Genomic DNA, 18,725 nt, shown 5'->3' on the forward strand with positions numbered 1-18,725 from the left:
TTGGCGAACAACAGGAACGGTAGTATCCTTTTTGCTGCTCGCAGGAGGAAGAAACATTTCTTGATTACTGAGTTTACTTGTGGCTCCAGGGTGAGGTTGTTATCCATCAGGATCCCCAGGTTTTTTACCGTAGATGAAGGTTCTGGTGTGGTGCCGAGCTCTCTTGGCCATGGGATGTAGTTGATGTCTCCTCCCTTTTTTGAAACAATCATTATCTCTGTTTTACCTGGGTTGATTTTGAGATGGTTGAGGTTCATCCAGTTGAATATGTCTCGAAGGCAATTCTCTAGTGGGGTGCTTTCTTCTCGGGTGTCTTGTATGTTGAAGATTATTTGCGTATCGTCGGCGTAGTTGTAGCATGTGAGGCCGTGTTTTTTGATGAGTTTGATTAATAGGTACATGTAGATGTTGAATAGAAGTGGGGAGAAGGAAGATCCTTGTGGTACTCCGCACGTGGAGACTCTGGGTTTGGATTTACAAGGTTTCATCCATATTGTTTCTGTTCTGTTTGTTAGGAAGGATTTGATCCATAGTAGGGCAGTGTCCGTTATCCCTAGTCCTTCTAATCTCTTTATGAGGATGGCGTGGTTGACGGTGTCGAAGACTGCAGACAGATCAAGGAGAATCAGGGCGGTGCTGTTGTTTGAGTCTGCGTTTGTTTTTAGGTCGTCCCATATTGCGAGGAGAGCCGATTCTGTTCCTCTCATGGGTCTAAAGCCAACTTGTGCCTCGTCTAATAGGCAGTGCTCTTCTATGAATTCTTGGGTTATTTGGTAGACGTACGTTTCTAGCAGTTTGGCTGTGTAGGGTATGTTGGAGATGGGTCTGTAGTTAGATGGGTCCTCCACGTTTCCTGTTGTGTCTTTAAGTAGTGGCTTGATGTAAGCCGTTTTGAAAGCCTGCGGTACTTTGCCTGTTGAGATTGAGAGGTTGAGGAGATTCCTGTGGTATTCCATGAGGGTTCCTTGTTTGAGAATTGTTTTGAATATGTCTGGAGGGCAAGGGTCTTCAGGAGAGCCTGATTTGTTGCTTCGGTTTACCAGTTTGACGAAAGCCTCAACTGATATTTCTGGGAAGTTTCGTAGCTTGTTTGTGTGTTCCTCGTCTGTGTCGGTGGGGTTTGAGTTGTGGACGCTCGGATTGTTTCGTATGGTGTGTTGGATGGAGGTTATTTTGTTTTTGAAGTGGTCTCCGAGGTCCTCGCAGAGTTTCGTCGATGGGATTGGCGTGTTGTTGCAGGCCGGCAGGTTTTTTATTTCGTTTATGATTTTGAATAGTTCTTTTTGAGCGTTTGGTGCTCTGGTGATTCGGTTGTCGTAATTTTTCCTCTTCGCTTTTTGTATTTCCTTTTTATATGCGCGGATCTGTTGTAGGAATTTCATTTTGTTTGCAGTGGTGTTGTTGGTCCTCCATTCAGCTTCTAGTTTTCGGTTTTTCCTTTTCATGGCGTTGAGTAGTGGGGTGAACCATTTTGCTGATGTTTTCTTGCATGATGGGGTGAAAGGCTTTTCTTTGGCGATGTCGTCAAGGGTTGTTGTGATCCAGGTATGAAGTAGGGCAACTTTTTTGTCTAGGTCTGCTTCTTCCATTGTTGATGCTTGTGGTTTGCTTAGTTCTAGGAGCTCGGTTAGGTTGGAGTTTTTTATGGTTCTCCAGTTTCTTTCCATCACAATAGGTTGTTTTTCTTGTTGCTTTTTTGTCGGAGCGGCCGTTGTGATTATGAACGGAATAATGAGGTGGTCGCTCCAAAGTATTTGAATTGGGGGGTGCCTTGGTGATGAGATCCTTGTTGGCGAAGATTGCGTCAAGTGTGTGCCCTGCTGAGTGGGTTGCTCCTTTGACTAGTTGTTGCAGGTTCATGGTTGCTAGTTGGGCGGTTAATGATTTTTGTGTGGTTGTGGTTTCTTCGTCGAACCAAATTTTGAAATCTCCAAGGATGATCAGATGGTCGTGCTTGATGGCTAGGGTAGTGATTGCTTCCGTGAAGGCGTCTATGAAAGTCGCATCGTAGGTTGGTGGTCTGTATATCAGTATGAATTTCAGGTTGGTTTTGTGGTTTACTGAAAGTCGTAGTATTAGGGATTCCCATTTGTCAATGTTTAGTGGGTCTTCCATTTTGATGGTCAGTTGTTCCTTGTGGATGATCGCTAGTCCCCCCCCTCTTTTGGATTTCCTGGTTGTTTGGGTGCATTTGAAGTCTTCGGGCAGGCAGTTGTTGAGGGTGATCTTGTAGTTGTCGTCTAGCCATGTTTCGGTTACAAATAGGATGTCTATGCCTCCTTCTGACAGCAGGTTGTATATTTCCGTTGAGTGTTTGACCATTGACCTTGCGTTTATTAGGTTACAGTGGATTCTCTGGGTGAGGTTCTGTTTTGAGGTTATATGTTGTTCGATTCTGTAATTGTATTTTCGTGGAGTTTCTGCATTGATGTTGGTAGGATGAAGAACGGCGACAGCTGCTTCTTCATTGAAGCGGTCTAGTAAGTTGATAACAGGGCTGATTAATCTTGGCGTTTCTGCTGTGATGCTACTCGGATGAAGATCGGCAGTGGTTTCTTCTTTGCGTTCGATTGTTGGGTGGGGAGTGGCGTTGCTGGTTGTTGGTACTTCGCCGTGTTGTGCAGGGCGTGGTGGGAATTGGTGTTGTCCCTCTGTTCTTGTAATGTAAGGGGTAACGGGTCGGAGCCTTCCCATTCTCTTGTTGATTGCCCCACGTCTTTTTCCGGCGTCTGTCAGGAAATTCTTTGCATGTTTCGAGGTTTCCGTGTTGGGGTGTCGGTGTACCGTAGTTGTTGCGAGGTAAGGTGTGAGGTATAGGGATTTTTCTCTTGTGGATTGTGTTCCGGTTGTGTCTGCTTTAGGTGTGTTTTCTTGCAATGGGGCTGTTTCTTGTGGGTTCTGTCGGTGTTGTGTGTTCGCGTCTCTTGTTGCTCGGTCTTGTTCTCTTTCTCGGCGTCCTTTTCTGGTACGGGACATTTTCCAGTCTAGATGCAGGCGTAGTGTGGTAGTTGGTCCTCTATGCTGTGTTGTGCGGTCGCCGTGACCTCGGTTTCCTTCTCTGGGTACGCTGGGGTGTTCTCTGGCTCAGTGTTGCTTTCTGTCGGTGGGGGGTGTTTCCTAAGGGTAAACTGTCGAGGGGCGTGGGGGGTTAGGGTGTTAGTGGTCTGTGGGTATGGAATTTAGTTGAGTTAGGTAGTGGCGGGTTTTCGGGATTAGTGGGTACTGAATTAAGCGCGGTTAGATTATTTGAGAGACCTGTATAGTGGGAGAGAGGCCTATCAGTGCAGTCTAGATATCATACAGTCCAATTAGGAGACAGAGCCCTGCTAAATTTGGGAGACCTGTATAGTGGGAGAGAGGCCTATCAGTGCAGTCTAGATATCATACAGTGCAATTAGGAGACAGAGCCCTGCTAAATTTGGGAGACCTGTATAGTGGGAGAGAGGCCTATCAGTGCAGTCTAGATATCATACAGTGCAATTAGGAGACAGAGCCCTGCTAAATTTGAGAGACCTGTATAGTGGGAGAGAGGCCTATCAGTGCAGTCTAGATATCATACAGTGCAATTAGGAGACAGAGCCCTGCTAAATTTGGGAGACCTGTATAGTGGGAGAGAGGCCTATCAGTGCAGTCTAGATATCATACAGTGCAATTAAGAGACAGAGCCCTGCTAAATTTGGGAGACCTGTATAGTGGGAGAGAGGCCCATCAGGGCAGTCTAGATATCATACAGTGCAATTAGGAGACAGAGCCCTGCTAAATTTGGGAGACCTGTATAGTGGGAGAGAGGCCTATCAGTGCAATCTAATGGCAGTGCCTGGCAAATGGCTGATATGTCTTTAAAAGCCAAAAACTGTTAACAGGACTTCACTGAAGGGGACTCACAGTGCTTATAAATAGATTGGCTGAAGGCAGACCAGGTTAAGACATTTTTATTACACCAGCAGTGCTGGTCATTGGGCCAGCTCTCGGTGGATCCGAAGTCCGGCACCAGATATGGAGCCGGATCTCAGGATCCGGCCAAAGTCAGCAGCCCAAGACCATGAACTGCGCTGGAATATTTAAAAAAGAAAAGAAAAAAAAGCGCACGCGACTGCAGCAAAACCGGCCTTAGGGCAGGCCAGGTGACCTACCATGTTGCAAAGCCCCCTCAGGGCGCCATTAGCCCCCTGCTAGCCAGCTCTGGGGAGTCTTTCAAAGGCTCCCCCAAGCTGGGAGAAGGGGCAGCAGGCGCCCTTTTCTTATTAAATTCACCCACCTCACATGAGCCCCTCCTCCGCCAACTCAATGGGATGCAGGGCGGGTCTGAACTTAAACAGTGAAAGATCTGCCATAATTTGCATATGTGTGGACATCATTGCATCAGAAGCAACAAGGAGTTAAGTAAGCGATTGATTCTCGGGTGCTTCATGGGAGGCTGCATTACAAGAAGCTAAAAAGTGTGTGATGTGCATTCGATTGGTTCGCATTTCCACTATGACTGGTTTGTTTTCAAAGCCTACATTGAGTCACTTCTACCGACTCCACATTTTGGCAGATGGGGCGCAGTAAAAGAAAAAGTTGTGCCCAATGTCAAGGTTTATTAAGAGGATGTGAAGCTGGGATTTGAACCCAGTCAATTAGCTCGCTCTGGCTGGTAAAAAAAACATGGCCGCATGGCATGTGTTAATGCACATAGAAGACTGCTCTATATAAAGACCATGTGAGGCTCCTAAAGGGGCGCAAGGGGAGGGGCGTCAATTCCGCCAGGGCGCTGCTGCTGCTAAGGCCAGCCCTGGACGGCAGCATTGCCTTTTACCACGGCTTTGGCACTGGTGAGTAATGCACAATGCTCGCTACATGTACAACTGATTGTACATGTAGCAACCATTGTGCATTACACACCAGTGCCAAAAGCGAGGTAAAAGGCAATGCTGCCGTCACGGGTGTTTTAAAAAAAAAAAATTAAAAAATGTTTTAAGTATTCCAGCATTGCTGGATGTCCACTACGAGCCCTGCCCCCTCTAGACCACGCCCCCTCGGGCACTGCCTCCCACCAAACTCCTCCCCCACCCAGCCCTCGTGTTGTGGGATCCCCCACCACATTTTTTCCATTTCCACCACTGTACACCAGTAGCATTTACAGCTCAAATTATGTCACGGTCGAATGCAAAGTTTGATGTTAAGGCTTGATTAAAGAGAGCTCAAAGAGTTCCCATGAGAAGGTGTTTTGGGTGCTACTGGTCGTGTATGATTCTTATCTTCCCGCTTGTGCTTTTGTTCATATATTATTTTTCCTGTAGGTTTACTTTTCCTTCTTGCTCAGTGCATTGACAGGCCAACTCTAGCATGAACCAGAAGACTGAGTCCGTTCACCAGTACTGCCACAGCACCTGGCTAGTTCAATTTGGGAGTACAAGTCGACACTTTGTAAATGGATATTCTTTTTCTTATTACGCCAAATACCAGAAGGAAAAGAAGGAAGATGGCAAGGGGGTGGGGGCTATGTCATGCGTGTTGCCATGAGCCAGTCCTGTATTTTCCCTTTGCATACTGGTCCTTGTAGGCCTATACTTATAATGGGAAGTAGTAAAATACCAGTCCTAGCATTCAACAGGAAATAACTGGACTCAGTGTCATGAAGGACATGGGGCTACTTGGCAGGGACCATCAATGGAGCCAAGGAACAGAGGTGATTGACGAATCAAGGACCAGAGCAGCCAAGGATCCAAAAAGCCAATGATGCGCTTTTATAAGTCGCACACATACAAGAATTTAAAATAGACACCAATTGTTAGAAAATAACAATTTTAATAAATGCTTTTTGTTAACATATTATGTTTGTGTTCTCTGTATGTATTATTTGCGTTATAGTTATTTTTCAACTTCTAAGACCTATCCACATTGTTTTAGAGGTGTGCTTGTTTTCTTCAGCTTATTTGGTTGGGAGTCAGCTTGTTTTGGGTTTGTTTTGAAGGGGCATTCAGCTTATTGTTTCCTTCTGACCTGGCATTACCTCCACCAGCGTTGCCAAGTCGGAAGTGAAAAAAAAGCTGAATGCCCCTCCAAAAGAAGTACAAAACAAGCGGACTCCCAACCAAATATGCTGGAAATAAAATCGCACTTCTAAAACACTGTGGATAAGAAAAACAAACAGTAATGCAAACATACCGAAAGATAACACATCATCGTATGGTACAACAAAACGCATTTATTAAAAAAAGCATTTTATTTTCAGGAAAATGTGTGTCTGAATGTGACTTCTAAAAGCACATCTTTGGCAACCAAGCAAACAATGTACGTTAGTAACCTGGATTGCACATCAACAAACAAGCATAGCAAAGAATTTTGCACATTCTTCTGTGGGGTACTCCGGATGGGCCATGCAACTCGTGAATAGGAGCAATAGGCGTGGAAATTAATGTAGGCCTTGCTAAGGTGAGTCCTCTATATTTGCCCAGGATCACACATCTAGAGCATACATGCCAACTCTCCCAATTTAGGCGTGAGTCTCCTGATTTTACTGTTAAAACAAACTGTATTTTTGACTATTTCCCGCCTAAAATATCACTAAACCCAATGTATTTCAATGGGAACATTTCATTCTCCCAATTCTCATGATCACATCTCCCTCCCAGGCGATCCAAAACGTTAGCATGTATGCAAGAGAAAAAAAACTGCCCTTATCATCAAGCTCACTGGAAGGGATGTAGGAAACACAACTTTACAGAGACCACCTAGCCATAGTCAGAGGTGGTTGCTGAGAGTAAGTAAAATGCCAAAAGGCGAATTGCCCAATATCTCTAATACATGCCTTTTATAATATTGCGGGCCTCATCACGAGTTTGGTGGTCAGGGCTTTGCCGGATTTCTCCCCAGCTCTGAGCTGGGGGGAAATCTGCCGAAAATTTGCGCTATTACCGCCAGCGGGAAATCCGCCGGCAGTAAGAGCGCGAAAATTCCCCATTAAGCCCAATGGGGAATGGGGCATTCCCGAATGGGCTCAGTGGGGAATGGGGAATTCCATTACCGCCAAACCCGTGATCCGGCGGTAATAGCTCTGGGGAGTTTGGCGGTAGGGCTAATACCGCCGGCGGTAATTCCGCCGGCGTTACCGCCCAACTTGTGATGAGGCCCTGAGTCTTCAAGAAGAGGGAAAGCAGCTAATTTGTAATGTGATTCTGGTAAAGTCAGATAGGTCTGGACGAAAAGCCCCTCTGTCCGATTCAAATAAAGGTGAGTCGAGGGATTTCTTTAATTGGTATAAGGATTGGGGCAAAACTTTCACATCCAGGTTGTATCACAGAAGGATGGGGAATGGAGTATTGGCATAGGCCCTAACCTGCCATGATAAAAATATTGGCCACTATTGCTGAAATGTATACTATGTTGCTCAGCATCTTACTCCCCTATATCATTATATTGTACTTTTCGTTTTTCATTATCATTGCTACTGGCTTGTTTTCTATTATTCTGTGTCACCCTCCTTCCTTCCAAGATCTCCTATTCTTGACACCATCTGCTTGTTCTATCTTTCTCTTGTTTCCTCTCTTGCACCCGTGCTATCACCCTTGTTCCTCACCTGTCCCACCTCCATTCTTCACTCTCACATTTCCCCTCCTATCCTTTTGTACTTTGTTCCTTCTCAACCCTTAAAATTCTGTCTGTTCTCCTTCCTTCTTGCTACAGTTTTCCTTAGTTTCTTTCTCGCTATGTATGCTCTGCTTTCTCGTCTGTATTCCTCACTAATCCTATTCTGCATCTTATTTCTCCTGCCTCCACCCCCTCTCATTCAGTCTCTTGGCTGTCGGACAGGCTTGATCTGTTTCTACTCTTCCAGGAAGGCACCAGGCGGGCGGAGGGGGCTTGCTAAGTGGGGAAAAACAGCGGCAACCCGGAAGGCACCAGGTGGGCGGGGCTTAGGCCAGGTGACCAAGATCCACTTGCACCCGCTACCCATTTGCAAAGGAAAAGGGTATCAGGTAATATTATCCCCATATATATGGTCGCCGTAAATAATATCGCCGGGAAAAGGTCGCAGCGATATTATATGGGTGACCATATATATGGGGACAGGGGCAAAAAAAAAAATAAACATCAAAAATAAAAATAAAAACATAGAAAAAAAAAGTTTGGGTGTTACGGGGGTGTCCCCCGCATGTTCCATGCAATAATGTCGCCACAAAAAATGGCCATTTTTCGGCGATATTTTTGCATGGCGAGATTTTTGTGGCGACATTATTACATGGAACCAGGAAAAGAGGCTGGAGGGCTCCTTAAGTAAGGAAAAAGAGCGGCAACCAAGAAGGCACCAGGTGGGTGGGGCTTGCTAATTGGGGAAAAAGAGGGTCAACCAGGAAGGCACCAGGTGGGCAGGGTTTTGGCTAGTTGACCAAGATCCACTTGCACATGCTCCTCATCAGCAAGCCTCACCCCCAAGGTCTATCAACAGTTAAGACGAGATAGCAACTATGGAGCTCAAGGGAACGATGATCGAGCCCCAGTACCTCAATCACGAAGTAAGGAAGGAAACTCTTTTAGTGATGAATGTTAGGCAGAATTACATGCAGTACCTTTTGGGAACACTACACACAATTAAGACTAGAAGTGTTGTCTTGAAAAGGGGAACATTTTCCTCGGGACCAGCCCTTGAGAGCAAAAATTACACAATTCAGCCGAAAATACAGGTTCTATTGTACCGAGCAGTGAACTCATGCTATTGACAAATGACACCTTCAAAATGTTTACCATTTATTAGACAAAAGCATAAACAGTAAAATTTAGCAGCATTTTGGGATTCAAGTTAGAGAAGATTACAAAACACAAAACTTAGAGAAATACAAAATATAGAGAAACATAGAACTTAGAGAAACACAGTCTTACGCCCCTTCAATCAGCGCTGGGAGACCCTGTTCCTCCTAAACTAGCTGTTGCCAGCCCCGCTCAGATGACAGCGCTGCAGGGTGCCGACAGAGCATCAGGTTCCGGACACTCGATCTTGCTCGAACCAAGTCCACGGATCGATCTCCCACCTGATCCATGTGGGCATGCATTTTTGTAATCTCGTGCTGTCAGTTACCATGACGCATAGTTCCAGAACTTTCCCTGTGCAAAATATAGGCTTGCTTATGGAAAAACCCAACTCTGTCTGAGATGCTCCCTGCTCGCTCCTACCCCTCCCTTGGAGCCCTCTCCGCGAAAGCACTGGAATGTCCTTATCAGCGTGTGGGCAAGGCCGTACCAGGCCTTCTCAGGGAAACAGGATTTGTTTACAAAGCCATGCAGGGCTACAGTTAGAAAAGCAGAATATTCTAACAGAAGCTGAGATGAATTAACCCCACGTGAGCAAGCTCTAAAAGGCATGCACTCATAGCTTAGTGTCCATAGCGCTTAAGATTGGCTATCTAAGCGCTATATAGGTGCCATAATGCTCCAAACACTCCAATAATGTCTCTATTAGCTACAGAACTAGGGCCTCCGCCCTGCCTGTCTATCTACAATGCATAATGTGACCTACCACCCCCACTAGGCCTGCATATTCCTTGTAGCTCACTACTGCGTAATGGAGGTGCTACAACAGATTACTGTCAGCATTACTTTCAGCATTTAGCACATGCTTTGAATAAACTATTGGCTTTCAGCGGCTAATGCTGTCATCTAAAGCCCTGAATGGCAAATTTTCATTTTGTATATCACGACATTCGACCTCTTTTCAAAGTGTAGGCGACAATGCTGGCTAATACCCATCAACATAGTATGTAGTGCAGTGATAAATGAGGTGGTTAAAGACCATGGGGCTTTGCAAGAGGTTTAAGCAAACCATCTTCTAGCGGTTAGTCAGCGTGGCATGCAAGGTTAGTAAAAACACTACCTAAACAAAAATGTACACAAAGTGAATAGGGACATATACCCTTGCCAAAACCTGGCCTACACAAAAATACCTAAAAAATGATCATATAACTGATTGTCAGTTAAAAAGCAGCATGCAGTTAGAATATCAAGGCAATCCGGTGTAGTCAAATCTACAATGCACTATTGCATTTATGTATGGTTACCAATTCTGAACGTGGCAGCCTTTCACTCTAAGGGCCTACCCTCCCCCTGATCCCAGGGCATTCAAACGTGACTATGGGCTGTATGATTAGACACTTCCCCCATGTATGTGGAACCCAACCAAAAACCATTTAATTTCATGAGCAAGGTGAACCCATGGGCACCAGGTTATCTAAATAAAAACAATTCTACTAATTTGCATTAAAGCATGGCATGTGTTATTCATGCAATCAAAAGCAAGCGGTTTAATCCATATGTTTGCTGGTAACTATAGCTCTGTGTGCCAGTGGGTTGAGGATAGTCGCCCCCACTCGGAGCGTAAAGCCAACACCTGCTGATAAATCTATGTCTAAGGGTATCACTGTAATAATAGAGGTGGGCATTACCAGCCTACAATTTAAATGTTGCCTTACTACTGGAAAATCTAGCATGTTCACAGTTTCTACCTTGTGTGACTTCATATACAATATTAGTTTTTAGATATAAACACTATACTACCATCCGGCAGTGGCTGTTTCATCATACAATTGTGTGAAATGCATTTAGTCAAGTTATAGTCCATAAAATCTTGGCAAAAACACTCGCTGCAGTTCTTTGGTCAGAAAAAACATGAAACATCAAACAGATTGTTGGATCCATTCACTGAAACATTTGGGCCTAGGATTTCATAAGCACCAGTCATATGAGTCAGTGACAAAAGATGCCCGACAATGTGCCAGGCCAGTACGTTAGCAATTCCATGTGGATACTCATTTGTAGCGCTTTTCTAATGAATTACTCTAAATGTCTACAATCAAAAGGTCACTCTTTGCATTAGGGTGCTGGAGACAGCCGTCCCCATAAAAACATGAAACTTGTTGGTTTAACAAAAACCGTGTGCACACACTGTCATAAAATCAAATATCAAGTCAGTCTTGTTTTCATTTACCCGCCTTAAGGCTGGCTGTAAAAGTATCCAGTGTTTCAAAGGTTACCATCTCAAATTAGAGCTCATACTCGGCAGCATTTCTTCAAATTAAGAACCTGGTGTGCGCACTCATTTTATCTCAAAATATATTACGCTCCTGCTTCCATAACCCTGCTGCCCCAACAATTCATAAATCTTATTCCTGCCTACGTGCAACGTAGTAGTTTAAAAAAAAAAAAACAGGCAAATCATCTTTGGTTAAAGCAATTCAATTGGAAGAGCAAAACATTTCGTTTTTTCAGATTCATCTCAAAAATGCATTTAAAAAACATTTTTCAATGTGTTAGCATTCAAGTGCTGTGCCACACAGCTGTTTGTGGTGCATGATGTCACAGCCCACAACCCATTGTCCACAGTCCTTTAAACAAGAAAGGCAAAACATATCAACCAGGTTATTTCCAGCAACTGAATCATTTGAATGTGCAGCATCAAATGTTTGATAACTAGCCAAGTCTGCACCGTGCCAGTTCAGCAAAAGTTATTACTCTGTTGGACACTTCTCGCAGGTTGCAGAACAAATGTCCTCACGCGCCACGCACATTAGCAGCATTGAGTGCGGTGCAGGACAGGTTCAAAGTTGACATAGCATCTCGCAGTGACCCGCTTTCTCTGAGAATGCGTCTGCTTGACTGATCAGTGTCACCCGCCAATTGCACACGTCTACCCCAATCATGGCACGCAACTGTCTTGCTTTATTTTGCCTAGGCAAAATACAAACAGAAATGTTAGTATTTCATCAAAAGTACAATATCATTGTTATCCACCCCTTCCCTTAACACCACCCCCACCTTCAGAAGTCTCATCAGGTAAGTACACACTTTATCATTGCTACTGTAGCTACTGCTACTGGGGGCTTTTTTACACTCAACCATACGGGGTGTAACTGCCTAATCGCCAACTCATTTGTGCAATGCGATCATAGTTGGTCAATGGTACTTCAGACTGATCTGTGATTTTACAAAAGCCATATAATAAGTACCCAGGTCGCACTTCTCAATGGATCAATGCTTTTCTTTGTCACCAAAGCGATCACAAATGCCAGGCGCCAACTTGCTTCCAGTGTTTCATGATCTTGATTTAGGCTGCCCTGCTGGCATCACTCTATATTTCAAAGTTAAAGTCCTTCAGTCCAATACCGCCTGCAGTTGCACAAGCAGCTTTGTTTATTTTTCTCCATACAGCTAGTGTATTTCAAGCCTCTGGTTTTCCACTTGTCATTTTCCCAAAGGGTGCCTGCTGATTTCTTGGGCCACCCCTTTGAGAGTGATAGTCTAAGTCAGTTCCTTTAGTTGCTTCAACAAATCATTCATTCTTGCACTAAGCCGTGAGGCTTCTGGATCATGGCTAATGTGCAGTGTTCATGTTATACTCCAAAGCCCCGCTCTGCATGTTGTCTCTTGCAAAACGGCTACCTTTGTCAGTTTTGCTTCCATCTGGAACGCCATAATGTCTTTGTCAATTACTCCAGCCCTGGCAATGTAGCTTGCATTTTGCCAGCTGTGTATTTTCACTTCTCAAAGCCCCTAGAGGTTTCTTCTCCAGTGCACAGCGCTTTACTCCACTTCACATCACATGGGGCACGGGGATGCAGCTTGCACGGCAATGTCTCTTGAAATGGGCAGCTGTCTTTTCTTAGCCCATTCACAGGTGCACAGTTTCCCCCAAATGTTCAGATGCGTGATGCGCCCAGCCTGCCATCTGCATGCAGCATTTCTTTTCCTTACAGTGTTGATACTGGGCAAATTCTTTACTTCTGATCATCTCTGTTATTGCATGCCAGTGTCAGAAAGCATGCGTACATCAGCATGTGTAAGGTAGATTGCGCTCTTTTTCATCTCCTCACAGCAATTATTGCCTTCAGTTCAGTTTCAGCATTCTGGCTTTGCACCCCCACCTCAGTCTTTGCTCACACTGACAGTGTCTCTCACAGGGGATGGAATGCAGGAATGTCATTGTTTATCTTTCCTGTGCACATTGCAGCGCCATACGCACGCGGCAAGCTTGTATCTTTGCCTATAACTCATAAGCTGGGGCGGCTTCAATGGAAGGCACTTCTTTCAGACAGTTCATCCAGATTAACTGTTTTCTGCGCTGATCCAGCAACTCATAAAAAGCTCCCATATCTGCCAGCTTCTGTAAACACCATTTTACTGAACAGGAGCGCAGCATTCTTTGCTTTCCTGCCTTCCTCCAACAGTTTTTTTTGGGGTTTTTTTCGCGCACCTCGCCCAAGACAGTGCAAGTTATCTTCAAGGCACAAGCTCTGCACAGCAAGACTCTTATTTTCAAAAGAGGCACTTTTTCTTGTCATCAGATTCAACTCCATGTAATTCTGCAAATCTGCAATGTGTCTTTTAGCCTGTTGAAAAACAGGCTACTGATCAATGTCCCATGTAAAATCATGTTTCTTTCTGGTGACTTTGTAGTTTGGCTTCACAAACTCACTCCAATGCAATGTGCGATCTTTCAAAAGAACCCGCAACCCACTGAATCTTTGTGCTGTCTTATCACACACAGATTTTTCATTCTGTTGTACCATTGCCAGAATGTAACCACTTATTTTAGTGCATTTGAAACATGTCATGCGTAGTGCAGCTCCCTGCACGTTTTCTGCAAGAGCAACCCACACTCTATATTGCTTGTGGGCTGATAATGTGTCAACAACTTTTTTCACCATGTATCGCAGTCAACAGGTCACTATTTCCAAAAAACATACATCACTTAATAGCAACAGTACTTTTGCCATTGGCAACAATCCCATGACATAGTGTGGGAACAGTCAAAAATACTCCAGGGACAATTTAGGGGCAATTTAGAAAATATAAATTGTCTTTTTCCCCCAAACCATTGCAAACTGATTCTGCAATTTCAAATCAATACACAAAAATCGAAAATCCAAATACCATTCACTCCCTTTCTTTTTTTAAGTGAGTCTCTTACCCATTGTAAGCATGGCACAGCTAAAATGCAATGTAGCCATTTAAGTGTGTTCCTTTAAACAGAATGCACCACCAGCACATGGAATTTACAGTTGCCAAAAACAAACCCTTTAGGCTTTCAACACTGATGTTACTCTTTCTCCTAAACTCTGCTCATTCCCACGTTATCTTCAGGAATGTCAACACTTCAAAAGCATACATTTAAAAAGCGAACCTTCGCCTCCTTACATTACAGCCCCCCACTCGCTAGCACACTGGGGCTGGATCTCAATGTTTAAATCACTATTCAAAATTTGCATGTCAAATCCTCGCAACTATTTTTCTTGCCCTCATGACAAAATAGAGTGAGAACTCCGTCTCACTTTGCAATCCAAATTACAACTTTAACTGGGGAAACCGCATGAAAGAATTCTTTCCTAATTGAACATAAATCTTTCTTCACCATTCATCGGAGCGCTTTAAACATAGCCATTTCCCGCTTGTTTATCACCTTGTGCTCCCTGGCTCTGTTCCCCAGCAGTAAGTCAGCCACGACTGATTTACTGAAGGGGAAAGTCTTAACCACACAAGCTATCGGCCGCGGCAAGCCAATACAAAAGTGCTGTCTATTTGACGTCTCAGAGCTGCAGTGAGACCACCAAGGAAATACGACAGCCTGGTCCTCACTTTGCACTGTGTTCTCTCACACAATTTGTCATTTCACAGCAAGGCACTGCTCTGCACAAATCCCCAAGCTGCCACCAAATGTCTTGAAAAGGGGAAAATCTTCCTCGGGACCAGCCCTTGAGAGCAAAAATTACCCAATTCAGCCCAAAATACATTTTCTATTGTGCCGAGCAGTGAACTCATGCTATTGACAAATGCCACCTTCAAAATGTTTACCATTTATTAGACAAAAGCATAAACAGTAAAATTTAGCAGCATTTTGGGATTCAAGTTAGAGAAGATTACAAAACACAAAACTTAGAGAAATACAAAATATAGAGAAACATAGAACTTAGAGAAACATAGAGAAACACAGTTTTACGCCCCTTCAATCAGCGGTGGGAGACCCTGGCCATCCTAAGCTAGCTGTTGCCAGCCCCGCTCAGATGACAGCGTTTCAGGGTGCCGACAGAGCATCAGGTTCCGGACACTCGATCTTGCTCGAACCAAGTCCACGGATCGATCTCCCACCTGATCCATGTGGGCATGCATTTTTGTAATCTCGTGCTGTCAGTCACCATGACACATAGTTCCAGAACTTTCCCTGTGCAAAATATAGACTTGCTCATGGAAAAACCCAACTCTCTCTGAGATGCTCCCTGCTCGCTCCTACCCCTCCCTTGGAGCCCTCTCTGCGAAAGCACTGGAATGTCCTTATCAGCGTGTGGGCAAGGCCGTACCAGGCCTTCTCAGGGAAACAGGATTTGTTTACAAAGCCATGCAGGGCTACAGTAAGAAAAGCAGAATATTCTAACAGAAGAAGAGATGAATGAACCCCATGTGAGCAAGCTCTAAAAGGCATGCACTCATAGCTTAGTGTCCATAGCGCTTAAGATTGGCTATCTAAGCGCTATATAGGTGCCATAATGCTCCAAACACTCCAATAATGTCTCTATTAGCTACAGAACTGGGGCCTCCGCCCTGCCTGTCTATCTACAATGCATAATGTGACCTACCACCCCTACTAGGCCTGAATATTCCTTGTAGCTCACTACTGCGTAATGGAGGTGCTACAACAGATTACTGTCAGCATTACTTTCAGCATTTAGCACATACTTTGAATAAACTATTGGCTTTCAGCGGCTAATGCTGTCATCTAAAGCCCTGAATGGCAAATTTGCATTTTGTATATCACGACAGGTGTAAGCACAATCTCACCTTTGGTACAAGCCTGTAGTACACAGTTATGTAGTAGCAGTGTCTGAGCAGTCAGACTTATCTCAAGAGGGATGTGAGCAGTACATGATGTTATACAAAGGACTTTCAATCCCAGTAGTTCAGACAAACACTTACTCAAGGTTTCTTGGTAAAATAATATACATTTATTTTCACATTTAGTTAGAAAACATAACACTAGCAAGAAGCAGCTCAATATCATACTATAATACACTACAGTACACAACCAATACGTTTCTGAACAAGTTAGGCTCCCCTGAACTGGGAGCAAAATGGTACTTCAGTAACTTTCAAAAGGGGTAGAAAAACAAAGGTTATAAGAATCAAAACACACTTACTTTCAGAGGCAGGGGAAATAGTTTCAGTTCACTACAAGAGGCAGTTCAATTCAATAGGCCTGGGCCAAACTCAATGGTTCAGTGTCTTGGATAGGATAGCACAGTTCTGGTACTAAACGGTTAAGTCTTTGCCAATGTTCTTAGAAGTAGTTTGCCAGAAAAAGAGTTATATGTCAGATTAAGAGCGAAGAAGACTCCAAAATTGGGAAAGTTTCACAAACTTTCACTGCCGCAGAAAGGATTTCCAAACCGCATTTGCACAGTACCTCATGGATGAAGAAAGCTGTAGCTGCGTCAGTTGCTCCTGGCAGTTCCTGCAGATCTCGCTGTTCCTGAGCTTCAGTCGTGGGGACAATGAGGAGGACATCAGGAGGTTCCTGCACTGCCCAGGGAAGAAGCCACAAGTTTGGCTAAATATCGGTTTTAAGGTGTGAGTGCCTTAAAGTCCACAAACTGGTATCCCTCTCACTGGCTATCCGGTTTTCAACAGCACTCTGAAGAAAATTCAACCAGTATGGAGACGGTTTCCAGGTGGCTTGTGAGTTGGTTGTTCCCGGCAGCTCAAGGGAAGAAGTCCCCCTTGAAGGGGCTACTCTGTCGAGGGAGTTTCAGGCAATTCCGACATGCAGCAGGGCTTCACCGGGCAAACCAACGGTCCAGGAGTCGCAGCAGTCATCTTCTTTCAGCTTGTCTTCGGTTCTTTCGTTCCAGTGGTCGACTCTGCCTTCCAAGTCCCAGAGACCTGCTCTTAAATCTATGTATCTCCTCTTTTCTAACCTCCTGACTCTTGATTTAGCCCTTTCGTGAAAATTGCTTTAATCTATTTTGTACCTATTTGTATATACTTTGCTGCAAATAATAAATGTGAAACTTACACAAGTGCTAGGATTCAGCGCAGTTCGTTTTAGCTCTTACCTAATAGCATGAGGAGACTACATAATGTGTAAATAACAAACACAATGTACACAGTTCTTTTGAGACATTTACAGTGGCTCAGCCTACTGTTAAACTGTATTTTTGTCCTGTTGGGACACCCCCGCTTTACCTCTAGTTCTATACACCCCAGTCCCTGACAGAGTAGGGGCCAACGCTCTCGTTTTTGAGTTGGCTGAATCAGGCCTACTGCTGAGATGGGACAGAATGGTGTTCCCGGCAAGCAAGATTCAGCAAGTGATCTTGCTGGCCTACCAGGGACATCAGGGGATGGCCAAAACTAAGGCCCGCCTGAGGTTGAAGGTCTGGTTTCCGGATTTGGAAAAGAAGGTGGATGATTTTGTAGCCGGATGCACTTGGTGGCAGGCAGTGGTCCTGGCACAACGTGAGACATTCATTGAGTCAATGCCCCCAAAGCACACAGCCGTGGGAGACGTTGCATGTGGATTTTGGTTCGACAGGAAGAGACACACACTTTCTAGTAGTCATTGACTAATGGACACAGTACCACGTAGTAGAGTTCCTGTAGTCATTAGCATTATTGCGACGTGGCAGCGGCCCTGGAGAAGGCGTTTGCCTCTCGTGGACTGCCACAAGTGGTGTGCTCTGACAACGGGCCACCATTTCAAGTTGAGAGTTTCACCCAGCTCATGAGTGAGTATGGTATCCACCATTGCAAGATAACCCCATGTGGCCGAGCGCAAACAGGGAAGCGGAGCAGTTGATGACGACCCTCGATAAGGTGTTCCACAATGGCCAGGGACACTGTCTCAAGCAAACCGTATACCAGTTCTTGAGGGAGTATTGGGTGACTCCCCATTGTTCCAGCGGGGTTGCGCCGGCAGGGGCCATGTTTAGAAGGTGTCCGAGAGGGCTGCTACCAGACACAGTGGACTGAGAACCGGCAGAAATTGATGATGACAGGGTGGCTATGGAGAGGAGAGCAAGGAAGGAAGGGGAGAACATCCGACGAGGACTCAAATCGCACTAGCTGGTTGCAGGAGATGTAGTGATAGTGAGAAACCGGCACCCACAAGGGAAGTTTTCGCTTATGTACGAACCCAACCCCATGGGCGTAGTGGCTGTGAAAGGGTCAATGGTGACAGAGTCTGATGGCAGTGCCACAGTCACAAGGAATGCCAGTTTCTTAAGGAGGAACAGGGAAAACTGTCCGCCAAGTGGGTCGCCTGGAAGAAGGTGTGCAGAAGAGCCCCACAGTGGTGGAGGGGGTGACCGTTCTCATGTCCTCCTGGAACAGGGGGAAGCAGGTGAAGAGGTGCCAAGCTTGGGTGATGGCCGGCGATATACACAATGAAGAGGGCGGAGGAAACCTGCTCACCTAAAAGATTATGTGCTGGACACATGAAGTTCAGTTTGAACTATGCTGAGGGTTAATCTGGGGTTTTTGTGATGTTATTGCCAAGTTGTATGGTGGGAGAGTTTTACACTGTTTTGTTGATATGAAAAAGGAGGAGTGTGGTGTGTTACTTTAAGAAACACATGCAACAGAGTGACGTAACTCTGTTGCATTGAATAAACAAAGGGCGTTTCCGCTGTGCATCAGTGCACGTGCGGAGCCCGGACGGTGAGTAGCTTGTCTGGTGTTGTCTGTGGGACCGAGGGGGCTTGCCGCAT

General features: G+C 45.0%; 1 long non-coding RNA gene across 1 annotated transcript in view; it reads right to left on the bottom strand.

Annotated features, from left to right (window-relative positions):
• Window positions 1-8,717: 8,717 nt before the first annotated feature.
• Window positions 8,718-18,725, bottom strand: part of LOC138580313 (uncharacterized) — a 64,509-nt gene continuing 54,501 nt past the window's right edge. The window contains exon 2 of the long non-coding RNA XR_011304228.1: window positions 8,718-11,700. This is a non-coding gene — a long non-coding RNA (uncharacterized lncRNA). The remainder of the gene's footprint in view (window positions 11,701-18,725) is intronic.

Source organism: Ambystoma mexicanum, chromosome 3p, assembly GCF_040938575.1.
Source record: "Ambystoma mexicanum isolate Mex_15411 chromosome 3p, UKY_AmexF1_1, whole genome shotgun sequence".
Classification (NCBI taxonomy): Eukaryota; Metazoa; Chordata; class Amphibia; order Caudata; family Ambystomatidae; genus Ambystoma; species Ambystoma mexicanum.